Source organism: Typha latifolia, chromosome 8, assembly GCF_019914945.1.
Source record: "Typha latifolia isolate L0001 chromosome 8, TyphaL0001v2, whole genome shotgun sequence".
NCBI lineage: Eukaryota > Viridiplantae > Streptophyta > Magnoliopsida > Poales > Typhaceae > Typha > Typha latifolia.
Genome location: NC_133093.1, coordinates 6388870 through 6403343, shown reverse-complemented (window position 1 = coordinate 6403343; position 14474 = coordinate 6388870).

Here is a 14474-nt window from a genome sequence, read left to right as displayed (position 1 = left end):
TGCTTTATTTTTTAACATGGTATCAGAGCCATGTTGTCTTCCCTTGTAGACTCAAAATTCTGGCAATCGGTCTTTAGTTGTTAATCTAATGACAACTCCAACATCACGATCAATTAGTGATGTCTCATCTCCTTATTTTCTTGATTCTGCAAATCATCCAGGAGCCATACTTGTCTCCACCCCACTTAATGGAGAAAATTATTCCACATGGAAACGTGCCATGAAGATGGCATTAAATGCCAAAAGTAAACTCGGGTTTGTTGATGGCTCCATTTCAAAACCGACTAACGATGTAGCTGTTGTTCAATTATAGGAGCGATATAATGACATGGTTCTCTCATGATTGTTGAATGCAATAGACAAATCTCTCACCAACAGCCTTATTTACTGCAACACACCACAAGAGGTATGACTAGATCTTGAAGGGAGATTTTTCCACAGCAACAATCCACATGTTTTTAAGTTAAAGCGTGATATTTCTAATTTGCATCAAGATTCTATGACCGTTGCTGTTTACTATAATACTATCAAGGCCTATTGGGATGAGTTGACTATTTTGTGTTCCTTGCCAAGTTGTACTTGTGGTGCATTGAAGGAGTTGTCCACTATGCAAGATATTGAGTGTTTTTCAATTTTTAATGGGCCTTAATGATTCTTATTCCTCCATCCGTAGCCAAATCCTCGCTATGGATCCTCTTCCAACTGTTAGCAAGGTGTTTTCTATTATTCATCAAGAAGAAACACAAAGACTTATTCACCTTCCATCAACTTAAACTGATGTGGTTGCCATGGTTGCAAATCGCAACAGTTCTAATCAACCTTTTGATAGAAAAGGTCGAGGCCGTGGTCGTCCAAAGTGTGATCATTGTGGCAGAGATGGTCATTAGAAAGACAATTGCTACAAGCTTCATGGTTATCCAGCCAATAAAGATCGACGTCCAAGTCCGTGACAAATAAACAATCATTCAAGCTCTCAATCTGCAGCACATCAAGTATCTAGTAGTCCTAATTCTTCTCAATCTGATAGTGTGATTCTAGGTCTATCGACGGAGCAATACCGCCAACTAATGAAACTACTTTCTCCACCGGCAGCCAACTTTGCTGGTACCGTATCTTCTTTTTGTAATTCTGTCTCTACAGATACTTTGGACTGTGTTATTGATAGTGGTGCTTCGGACCACATGTCGTCTCAGTTCTCATATTTTGACCACTCTATTCCTGTCAATATATCACATCCTATTCGACTGCCTACAGGTGACATTGTTCCTATTACACATATTGGCACCATTCAATTATCTCCCTCTCTCACACTTAATAATGTTCTATATGTGCCAGATTTTAAATTCAATTTATTGTCTATCAGTAAAATAACCAAGGTTTTGAATTGTGTTGTCATTTTTTTCTCATCCTTTTGTATTTTTCAGGACCTATCCACGAGGAGAGTGATTGGGATGGGTGAAGAATGTGATGGACTTTACTATCTCAAGTTACCACCACCCTCGGCTTTTCATGGTCAACGCACAGTTAGCACTAGTGTATGGCATTAAAGACTTGGTCACCCTTCATTCTCTTCTTTACCACGAACTTTACCTTTAAAAAATAATAATGAAATTCATTGTGAAATCTGTGCATGAGGCAAGCATACTCAACTTTCTTTTTCTCCTGTTTTGAATAAAAGTGCATTTTCCTTTAATCGTATTTTTTGTGATATTTGGGGTGGGTATCCTACTCCTACCACTGGTGCTCATTATTTTCTTACAATAGTGATGACTTCTCTAGAGTCACATGGGTAAGAAACCTATACTTGCCTCAACTTTTTTTGCACTTATTCAAACATAGTTTCAATGCGAAGTTCGTCACATACACACAGATAATGGTCAGGAATTTTTTTCACATCGAATGCAAATTTTTTTTAAAGATCATGGTATCATTTACGAGCGTACTTGTGTGAAACTCCACAACAAAATGGAGTTGCCGAACATAAGCATAGACATTTACTTAATATTGCCCGCTGCTTATGTTTTCAAGCACATTTGCTTATCACATTTTGGGGTGAATGTATCCTCACCGCCACTTATCTCATTAACAGAACACCATCTTCGTCACTCCACCAGAAATCACCATATGAACTTCTTTTTAATGTCATTCCTAGTTATAATCATTTACGTGTTTTTGGTTGCTTATGCTATGCTCAAACACTTAAATCACATTGTGACAAATTTTGTAGTCGTGCTTCTCCATGTATATTTATAGGTTATCCCTCAGAGCAAAAAACTTATCGTGTATATAATCTAGAAACAGAGCAGATTTTTCATTCCAGGGACGTCACCTTTGTTGAACATGTTTTTCCATTTCAACAAATTACTCCTCCTATACCATCACAAGTTGTAATTCCCACACCAATACATGAGAAGAAGCACCACCACTTGTCACGACTTCCATACTGACACTATAATTACATCTACTTCAATATCACCTTTACCAATCACAACATCAGAAGCACCACCACTTGGTACTTCATCTAAATCTCCTAACATTCCTCCTTCATCACCGTCACGCCCCAAACGCACTATCACTCGCCCAACTCACCTAAAAGACTTTATTTGTCCCATCATTCAGTCAGAGCCCTTCACAGCTTTTATGCATTCCAAGCACTCTTCAGGTCTGGTCCATTCTCTTCATAATTTTCTCTCTTATAAAATTTTGTCTTCTCATCTTTCTGCTTTATCTAAGCAAATTGACCCCACATCATATTCTCAAGCCGTACGTCATCCTCATCGGCATGCTGCTATGCCATCTAAAATTGAAGCCTTAGAAGCAAATCATACTTGGACCCTTCAATGTCTATCTCCAGGCAAGAAACCTATAGGTTGCAAGTGGGGTTTTAAAACAAAGCTTCATGCAGATGCTTCCATTGAACGGTATAAAGCTCGGTTGGTTGCCAAGGGTTGTACTCAGATTGAAGGACTAGATTATCATGATACTTTTGCTCCTATTGCTAAACTTGTTATTGTACGTTGTGTTCTCGCTATTGCAGTTGTGCGTCATTGGTTCCTTCACCAATTGGATGTTCACAACGCTTTTCTTCATGGTGACCTTGACGAAGAAGTCTATATGACTCCTCCACCGGGATATTGTCGTAAGGGGGAGACTAGAGTCTGTCGTCTACATAAGTCCCTTTATGGTCTCAAACAGGCATCTCGTAATTGGTTCTCCAAGCTCTCTTCTGTTCTTCTTAATGTAGGCTTTATTCAGTCACAAGAATATCATTCTTTATTCACTTCTTCACATGGTAACTCTCTCACTACTATTTTAGTATACGTTGATGATATACTATTGGCGGGCAATGATATTACGGCTATTGATCGTCTCAAGGGTGTGCTTGCTCAAAAATTCAAAATCAAGGATCTTGGTCAAATGAAATATTTTCTTGGTCTCGAAGTTGCTCGTTCTAAATCTGAAATTTTCATCAGCCAACATAAATATGCTTTAGATATGCTATCAGATAGTGGTCATCTTGGTACTCGGCCAGCATCCTTTCCTATGGAACAAAATTTGAAGCTCAATAACTATGATGGTGCTCTACTTTCTGATCCTAGCATATATCGTCGACTAGTTGGTCGTCTTATCTACCTCACCATTACACAGCCAGACATAGTTTACTCCGTCAACATCCTCGGTCAATTCATGCATCAACCAAGGCAACCTCATTATAATGCTGTTGTATGTGTTCTGCGTTATATTAAGTCTTCTCTAGGTCAAGGCATTCTCTTTTCATCCAAATGAAATTTTCATGTTTCAGCCTACTCAGATTCCGATTGGGCTAGTTGTCCAACTACTCGTAGATCCACCACAGGCTTCTTTATTAAACTTGATGATAGCTCAATTTCATGACGAACAAAGAAGCAATCTACGGTTTCTCGTTCTTCTGCCGAGGCTAAATATCGAGCTATGGCCTCTACTACTTGTGAGCTAGTTTGGCTTAAAGCTCTCCTCAAGGATCTAGCAGTGCCCCATCCTCAAAGAATGCTTCTTTACTGTGATAATAAAGCGGCGCTACATATTGCTCACAATCCTGTGTTCCATGAATGGACAAAACATATTGAAATTGATTGTCATGTTGTTTGAGAAAAAAATATTTCTAAGCTTATTGCTGTTACTCATACTCATTCCTCAACTCAACTCGCCAACATTTTTACCAAGGCTCTCGGACGTGATTCATTTCATCATTTTGCACACAAGTTGGGCATTATGGATCTTTATGTGCCAACTTGAGGGAGAGTATTAAGATTGATTATAATATCTTGAAGATTGATAGATCACCATATGAAAATTATCATTTGGTCAAGATTATGATTTACTAACATAGCAGACAATATTCTCTTTCCTTGCATAGTGTAATTGACACTACAGATTTTCTTTCCTTATTTCACTTTTCCATGTAGCTATATATAAGATGTAACTATAGCTATGACAATTATTAAAGAGAGTGATCCTTTTTCCTCTTCTTCTGACTCGTATGCTTTATTTTTTAACAGCCTATGGAAACTTGCCTTTGGTTTGCTTTAGGTGCGGCCGCATAGGTCATCGTTTGGCAACCTGCCCAGAGTTGTACCCCCCAGTGATTGTCGTGGAACCTGAACCTTTCAGTCCCTAGATCTATGTTCAACGTAAGGGCCATCATGGTAAGACAATGCCTGGTGCCACTAGTAAGCTGAGCAAGGAGAAGGTTCTGACAAAGGTAGCGGTGGCGAGTTCTAATGAGGTGACTAGAGGTAAGATTATCGCTTCCAACATGGTTCCTACAAGGAGGGAAGGGCCCAAGTAAGTTCACTGCCAATACTTGATGTGATCATCTGTTACATTCTTGGGTTAAGAGGGGATTAGGTTTGGTATTTGGATTGAAGGTAATTCTTTGATGATGGTGGAAGGAGATGAAGGTGGGGTGAACGTGGAGAAGGAGATCCGTGTGAGTTAGAGAAGAGATAGGACGAGGAAGGAGAATGAGTCGCTCCTAGAAGAAGTAGAGTGACGATGGATGAGGGAAAGGAGTAGCCGGTTGGCTAGGGTTGACGGGAAGGTTAGCACATGAGAGAGGAAGGAAGATAGGGAGAAAGAAGATTCATTTTAAAACTAATCAAACTAGGGTGCACTCCTAATTGACCCAAACAACTAAAGGAAACCCTAATTACAAAGCATCCTCGTCGCGACGCGTTCAAACGGGCCCAGGACCGTTGGAACGCGTAAAACACATTCTTTGTATTTGAGAACACGAGCAGACATTCGAACAGGGTGTTTGAACGGCCACGCAAACATGAGTCCCTAGAGTTTGAACGCACCTCGATAGCAAGCTTTATTCAAATAAAATTTATTTCTTCCGATACAACTTGGACCAGCCCCAGTTTTATCAATCCACTACCCTTTTGTTATCTTGACCTCAAGGAGAGAAGTCTGAAAAGCATACCACAATGTCATCCTTCAACTCCCACGACGCCTCGTTAGAATGTCGTCCGAGCCACTCCACTAATAACTCTGTCTCCATTCGTCCTGCTCGGTGTCGCCTCCATCTCGCTAGCATGCGTACTAGCTTGAATACCTGTATCTCCTCAATAAGATCAGGTATATCCATACCCATCGCCTAATTTGCCCTTACTCTTGCCCACAGTAGCGATACATAAAACACATGATGAACTCGAGATCCCTCTCGTAACTCTAATATGTATGCTAGGTCCCACTCGCTCCAATACACGGAACAATCCAAAATATCGATGCGTTAACTTGGGGTTGCATACCAAACGTAGATTAACTTGCCGATATAGTTGAACTCACATGAAAACAAGATCCCCGACTGCGAACTCTAACTCCCAATGTTGGCGGTCGTATACTTGTTTCATGCAATTCTGGGCCGCTATCATGTGCTCTCGCAGCCTCCATAGGGCTGCATCTCGATCTACTAGCTCTAACTCTATCTCCGTCCTCACTAATGATGCCTCGGGGTCGTATGTCCTCAGGGTAGGTGGTGCTCTACCATACAATGCCTCGAACGGTGTCATCTTGATGGTGCTATGAAATGCAATGTTGTAGGACCACTCTGCCCATGGTAAGTAGTCGAGCAATCTCTTTAGTCTCTCGCTCACAAAGCACCATAGGTACTGCTCTATGCCTTAGTTCACCACCTCAATTTGGTCATCTGTCTGTGGATGATAGGTTGAATTGAGGTCTAACCAGGTTCCCTAGAGTGCAAAGTACTCCATCCAGAAGCCACTGATGAAGACTCGATCTCGGTTAGATACTATCAAATGCGACATGCCATGAAGCTTGGCACTGTCATGCATGAACACCTCTGCCATTGTCCTCGCCGAGTATGTGTGTGCCATGGTTGAGAAGTGAGCATACTTACTCTGCTTGTCTACTACCACAAATATGACTGATTAACCTTTATAGAGGGTAAGCCCTTAATGAAATCCATGAAAATGTCCTCCTAAATCCTCTCTGGCACGGGCAAGGACTAGAGTAATCTTGCTAGCCTTAGTGAATCAGTCTTTGCCTGTTGGCACACTCGCAAGCACGCACGAATGCCCTCAGCTCATGTCGTACTCCAGGCTACGTACAACTCTGTAGTAGTCTCTTGTAAGTCTGTACGTCTCCCTTGTGTCCTACCTCAGGGATGGAATGAAAATGCTCCATCACTCTTCGCCGCAGGCCCACGTTTGCGGGTACCTAGATGCGCCCACGGTCCAATAGCAATCCGCCTTTGCTTATGAGCCTAGGGTGGCTCATCGGGTCGCCTCTATTTCTTGCAAGATTCTTAAGATATTCTGGTCAGCAGTACCTGTTGTTTGGATGTCATCCAAGAAGGGAAAGATAGGCACCGACAGGGCCACCAACTCAGCCTATTCGGGCTATCGTGATAGAGCGTCTGCTGCCTTGTTCTCCGCTCCCTTCTTATATTAAAGCTCGTAGTCACAATGAGGTATCATTGTGTAACAAAAGGCACAATATCTCATCCCCTAAGGGTCACTAAGAGATGTCATTAAGTAATACATTTTCTATGTCTCTCCCATTAACCATTGAGAGAAATTAGAGTCATTGTAGGAAGTCTTTCGATCTAAACTAAGACTATTCCATAACCCTATAAGAGTCACTTAAGAAAGTCACTACAGTGATCTAAAATAAGACTTTCCCCTAGACTTCTAAGTAGACTTGAGTTACCGCGGAAAGTCACAAGCAATCTAAGTTGAGACTATTCTTTAAGTCATACCAAATATTAATTATATTTTTTCACTAACATTCATGATCATTAAAATTGCTATTTGCACTAAGTATAGTAATGCACCAAGTCATATATTTTACACCAAAAAAATATAATGTTAAATTTGCACATAGAAAAATATGCGATCATGTAAATAAATATGGAATATAAGAAAATAAAATGTGAGTGAACCCACTCACCTGAGTTTAGGTCAAATGACTGAAGTCTCTAGTCCATGTGCTAGGAAAAATCACCACCTTTCATAAATAATATATTTTAATTTTACAAATATCATGATTTGTAAAATTTAAAACTAATTAATTCATTAAAATGGGCTTATTCAAGCCCAAAGAGTTGGACTAGGCTGACTAGCCTATAGTTTATACATTTATTATTAATCAGGCTGGGCTAAGGCATAACTTCAGCCTATATACATAAGTTGGGTTTAATGCCCAACTTCTTTTATTACACATATTAGGTTGGCTGTAGTCAGCCCGTAGCCCACCACTTATTAGCTTGGGTTGATCTTCATTAACCCAATCCAAACCTAAATCCAACTCAAAGTTGGAAGCCAAAGAGATGGCTTGAGTTGGGACCAAGCCCAAACTTTGTCTCTCTTGATCAAGGTCACCATGAAGGGGGAATAAGATCACCCATGATGGAGCTGCTAGAGGGCCAAGCCGAGGGCATCCACGCCATTCTCGTGACCAACACACAAGGTAGAAGGGAAGCCGTTGTCGATGAATGATGATGCTATTCCATGGCTGGCAAACATGGAACTAGCTTTTACAACGATTTAAGCCATGAGGGCTCAAAAGAAACACACCTATGACATGAGGCTAGTGGCGTGAAACTCCAGTACATGAGCGACAATGACCAAAGCTGCCAGCTGACTTGATTTGCCAACAAAGCCACAGCATCTAAAAATTTTAGGTATTTATAATCTAACTTATTAAACTTTAATTAAATTTGACGAGTAGGAGAGGACTGAACGGTGAGTCGCATGGTGGTCTCTGATTCCATGATGTGACTCCCAAGGGAAAGAAAAAGAAGAAGAAAAGAAAGGGAGGAAGGGGGCTAGGGTAAGAGAGAGAAGGGATTTGACGTTTTTATTTGTAGAAAGAAACTGAATCTTGATTTTGATTTGGATTCAGCCGAGAAACTTGCGACCACTTCGTCGTGTAATAGTGAGGGAGAGGGTTAAGGGTGCCCACACGTAGTGCAAGTATGTACTCGCCAAACCTAGGTGTGCACTGATCCTAGCCACCTATGTAAGCAAACAATAGCCCTCGATGTGCATTGTCGAGCTTGGGTGCACGCCTTTTCCAATCCAATCTGAGGTAGTTTTATTTTTAGCCTTTGGTTCACATCATGCTCTCCCCCCACAACTCACATGTTTTCTTTGAGGTCAATGTGGTTATTCTCCAATAACTTCAGTTGGTTATTTAGGCATCCTAAAGCATTAAATTGTCAAGCATGAATAAGCGACCCTCTAAGGGTATGGCATCCTTTGAGTAAGGTTCAAAGACAGGCGATCTCCTAAAAATGAAGATAAGAGTGATGTAGGTTCTAGAACTAAAAGGGCGAATTGTGGTGAGAACATGCACCTTACTACCCACAAACATGATTGTCTTAGTGCTACCGATGCCCTAGAAGAGTTCAAGGACATAAAATCAAAGAAGCTGTCCAACCAAAGGCCACATGGGCGAGAGGAGAACCATGCCATTAAGAGGGAGCTCGACGTGTGACCAAAAATGAAGACACTTTATCAAACGACACTTCTATAGTTTGAGGAGCTGCTAAGGATGCTACAGATGCTGCTAGGCATAGGCCTTATCCAACCACCAAAAACACTATATGAGGTGATGATGCGAGTCCAAAAACTGGCCAAGCTTGTCGCGTAGGAGAAAACTCGGTGCGTCTGGATCAGTAATGTTGTGAACCAGATCTAGACTGATATGGATATAAGAAAATTATAAAAATTTAGATGGTAGCCTCGTGAGTTAGGGTTCTGATGGCTCTAGTTTCACCTAAATCAGAGGTCAAAATGAAAATTTAAAATAAAACAATGGAGATAGGTCAAGAATAGCGGCAGTCGTCGAAGGGTGGCGGATGGCCAAGGGTGGTGGTGGATGGCCGTAATGTAGGGTGGCTGCTGAAGGAAGGTGGTAGTGATACGATCATGCCTCTGGCTATGGAGCTATGATACCAGCTTGATACGATCACGCCTTTTTGGTAAAGGGTCGATCTCTTCCAATTCTTGATCTGAACTAGATCTGGCACGGAACTTTGAAATAAGATCCCGAAATATTCCGTCGTTGGATCGATGTGAAATTTTGATATGTTGTCGCCCTAGAAAAGAGCTCAAGTGTGGGATAGATTGGACGAAGGGGGAGAAGAGGGCCACCCCTAAGGGACTAGGGTTATTAGCCGGACGAGGGAGGTTAGAAGCGGCGTCGCCGGGGATTGAGAGAACGGGAGCGAAGAAGACGAAGGAGGCAAGGCAAAACTCAATCTCAATAATCAATAATCAATTTGGTTGCCTACCACATCCTTTTATAGGCTAACCAACAACTCAAATTAACCCTAAAAACACAATTTTCGTCGACCGCGTTCAAACTCGCCCGACCGCGTTCGAACGCACCGAGTTCGCTCTTCTGGATTTGCGAACGTGATGCAGGCGTTCGAACGCGCAATCGAACGCGCCTATCGGTATTTGCGAACGCGATGTAGGCATTCACAGTGCGTTCGAACGCACAGTACATTCTCTTCACCACGTTCACAACCCCGTTCACAAACCGTGTTCGAACTCACTCCACCAGCGTTCGAACGCGACTTACAGAAAACTTATTTTAATGGAAATTAAACACTAAAACATGAAATAAAACACTCCTAAAGTGAATCCATGCTCGAGACGACGTCGGTGAAGTCTGAATCGTATCAATCCACCACGCTTCCGCAACCTTGTCCTCAAGGTTTGAAGTTTGGAAAGCGATCCATGATATCTGACTCTAGCTCCCAGGTAGACTCGTCAGTAGATTTGCCCAGCCACTCAATTAGCACTTCAGTCTCTAATCTGATCCCATGGCGTCTTCTCCTGCGGCCTAATACTCGGACCGATTCAGTGGGGCCATCCTCCTCCATTAGTTCGGGTAAGGCCGAACCCACCACATGGTTAGGCCCGATCTGGGCCTTCAATGCTGATACATGGAAGATCGGATGTATCCTGGTTCCTTCAGCTGCAAACTCGTCCTCTGCTTCCTCCAATCCATCGATTAGCATCACCGATGCCATCGGTTTAGCACAGCGATGCCCGGGTACAAACTTCTCATCACAACGGAAGCTTAGGCCCTTGGCTCTTCTTTCTTCTACTTGGGCTGGTGTGAGTGCTCGTCCCGGACCTCTAGGTGCATACTTTACATCTTGGGATGGCTTCAAGGGTGCTCGATGAGGTACCACTGTAGTAGCAACCCTTGGTACTCTGATAGTATTTCCTACCGCTATGTTTGGTTGAGCTTGATTGCGGCTTCCTTGGCTTGTTGAAGAAGGTTTCGGCCACGTCCGTATTTCCCACAGCATCTCCATCATCATTTGATTATTGATGGCCATCTGTCTGGAAAGAGACCCCAACACGGCTTGAACACTAGGTTCTTCCGTATTCCGATTAGATCGGGCGGTTCCACAGGTGGAAGTCCCCGCAACCGTTTCTCCCTCATCTATTGGGATAATCTCTTCTTCATCATCTCGCCGTGCAGCCATGGATCTGGTTGTCGTCATTGAAAGCGCTTGTTGGAGGAACGGTGGCTCTGATACCAAGCTTGATATGATCACGCCTCTGGCTATGGAGCTCTGATACCAGCTTGATACGATCACACCTTTTTGGTAAATGGTCGATCTCTTCCAATTCTTGATCTAGACTAGATCTGGCACGGAACTTTGAAATAAGATCCCGAAATATTCCGCCGTTGGATCGATGTGAAATTTTGATAAGTTACGGAACGATCCCTTCAAGATCTAGATTGATTGTAGGAAGCAGTCCGTGTAACCGAGGGAAAATATTCACCAAATATTCTCCCGTAGTTAGAAAATTACGAAATCAAGTTTGATCGATATGTAGCTTCCTGATCTACAATTTTTGTGTTTATGCCCTTCGTAGATTGGAAATATAACTGAGACGAAAACACGATAGAGTGGGGATGAAGGTGGTGGTGACGGGTGGAGTGAATGTTAGGGTTATGGACGATAATGAAGATGAGGGTGGATAATTGATGTAGTTTAAGGGATAAAGACGAAGGGAAAGAGGTGGTCGAGATCCTAAGGAGAAGGAAGGACTCGATAGGCAAGGGAGATTAGAAGTTAGATGAGACCTTGCCAACAATAGAAATTGCTAGTTGGTGAAGAGGGAGGAGGGAGATTAAGGTAGAGAGACTAGACAGAGGATAGAGGAACATAAAAACCAATATTTATTAAGCATAATTATTTTGGTTGCCATCCACACCTTTATAGAGGCTAGCCAATAAGCCAAAATAACAATTATTAACCCTAATTCTAGTGGACTCCCGCCGATCGCGTTCGAACGCGCCCGACCACATTCGAACGTACAAAAAATGTTCTCTGTGGATGTGAACTGATGTAGGTGTTCGCATTGTGGGCGTTCAAACGTGCCTGATCGCATTCGAATGCACTTTTCACATTCTCTATTTTTGAGAACTAATGCAGGCGTTCGCAAAGACGTTCGAATGGGACCCCTTCCGCGATTGAACGCGACCTACAGAAAATTTATTTTAATAAGAAAAGACTCTATCAAGGTTTATCAATCCACCACGCTTCCCCCCACCTTGTCCTCAAGGTGTATAGTCGGGGAAACACTCTAAGATGTCCGTCTCCAACTCCCATGTCGCCTCATCGAATGACTTGCCAAGCTACTCAATTAGGACCTCCATCTTTAATCGGGTACCATGATGTCGTTGATGCTTAGCAAGTACATGAACTGGCTCTACAATCTCTGTCTCCTCCAATGGCTCCGGTAGAATTGATCTAATGACATGATGATCACCAATCCGCTCCCTCAACAATGAAATATGGAAGACAAGTTGTACTCTCGATGTTTCTGGCAGCGCCAAATGATACATTTTGGACTCCGGACAAGCACTTCGAGTTCCGGGTGATTCCCTTTGATCTTACCAATGCTCCAGCTACTTTTCAAGGCCTCATGAATGATATTTTTTGGCCTCTACTGCAAAGGTATGTCATGCTATTCTTTGACAATACTTTGGTGTACAGTAGGACTGAAATGGAGCATTAGTGGCATTTGGAGGATGTGCTGAATTTGTTGAAGCAAAACTAGCTGAAGATTAAGAAGTCCAAGTGCCTATGATACACTTAGTTAGGACCTTTTCTTATTGCATTAGTTATTTATTTTCATTAAAATAAAATTCCTGTAATTCGCGTTCGAACGCAGGTGGGGTCACATTCGAATGCCCTTGCAAACGCCTGCATCAGGTTCGCAAATACAGAGAATGCATATATTGCGTTCGAATGCGGTCGGGCGAGTTCGAACGCCTGCATCGTGTTCGCACATACAAAGAATGTCTTTTGGTGCGTTCGAACGTTGGCAAGGTTTCTCCTAACTTCTAATCTCCCTCGACTATCAAGCCACCCCTCTTCTTTGGGATCTCAACCACTTCATTCCCTTCGTCTATATCCCTAAATCACATCCACAATCCACCTTCATCTCCATATCCATCCATAACCCTAACATCCACTCCACCCGTTACCACCACCATTACCTACGTTATTCCGTATTTTTGTCGCTGCTACAAATTCTAATATGTGAAGGGTATAAATACGAAAGTTGTAGATCAGGAAGTTACGGATCTAATCCAATTAGTTTCGTAATTTCCTAACTACTAGAGAATATCTGAAGAATATTTTTCTACAATTGCGCGGACTGATTCCTATAATATATCCAGATCTTGATATCAGATCCTATCAATTTGATATCAGAGCTTAATAATTGGTATCAGAGCTTAATAATTGGTATCGGAGCTTAACAAAGTGGTATCAAGAGCGGCGAACCTCAGACCTCCATTAATAGTTAAAACAAGAAAGATGACATCAACAAGGAGACTTATGGAGAGCATGCCGACAAGGGAGGACTTAATCCATGATGACCCTAACTGTGAGGCCGATTCCTTTGGAGTGACCACGGTTGGACTGAATCAACCAACATCCATGAGTGCGAATATAGATGAACTTAGGGGCATGTTCCATACATTGATGCATAGAGTTGACTCAATTCAAAAGGATCACAATGATTTCAAAGAATATGTCATGAACTGATTTGATTCATTATCTCCTCGACGGCGATCGAAGTTTCAAGAAGGACCAGCAGTGAGACCTCATCGAACTGATACCCCCACAGGTCCAGGTGCGTCATGCGAGTGTCAATAATCCTCTCTTACCTATGCCCACACATTATTCCCACCTCCATTGTAAAACCCAAGACCGAAGATGGTGGAACCCGAGAGACGTGCGGCACCGGTGCGCTTCATCGATGAGGAGGATTGACACTATGAGGATGAGGTTGATCTCCTATGGAGATGGTGATGGACGTGCTCGTGGATTTAGAGAGGGTGATCAAACTGCACAAATGTTTAGACCTAAATCAAGGATCTTTCGCGAACCCGACAATGCTATTCGGGGGCGAACCGCACGCTTGGACTTTCTAAAATTCTAAGGCGGTGATCCAATGGATTAGGTGTTTCAAGTTGAACAATATTTTGATTGTCAAGGTACAGTGGAAGATGAAAAAGTCCAGATGGCAAACTTTCACCTCCAAGGAACAACATTGCATTGATATAGATCGGTTATTCGTGGTGGTGGATTTACCGGATGAGTTGATTTTTGTAGGATGATTACATGTAGATTTGAGACAGTGACATATGAAGATTTTACTGCCACATTAAGCAAGATGGTTCAGAGGACGACCATATTTGAGTACCAAATTGAGTTTGAAAGAGTTAGTAGTCGTTGTGAGCCACCTTAGTCTGAACCGACATTAATGAGCACATTTATTTCAGGGCTGCGGGATGAGATTTAGGCATAAGTTCGTACGCTATGAAAAACCTCTAGACACAAGTAGTATCTAAATACTAGGCAATGATATCACTCGTTCGCTTAAGTAAAACTCCAAAGAAATATTAAAAATGAAAGCAGAGAT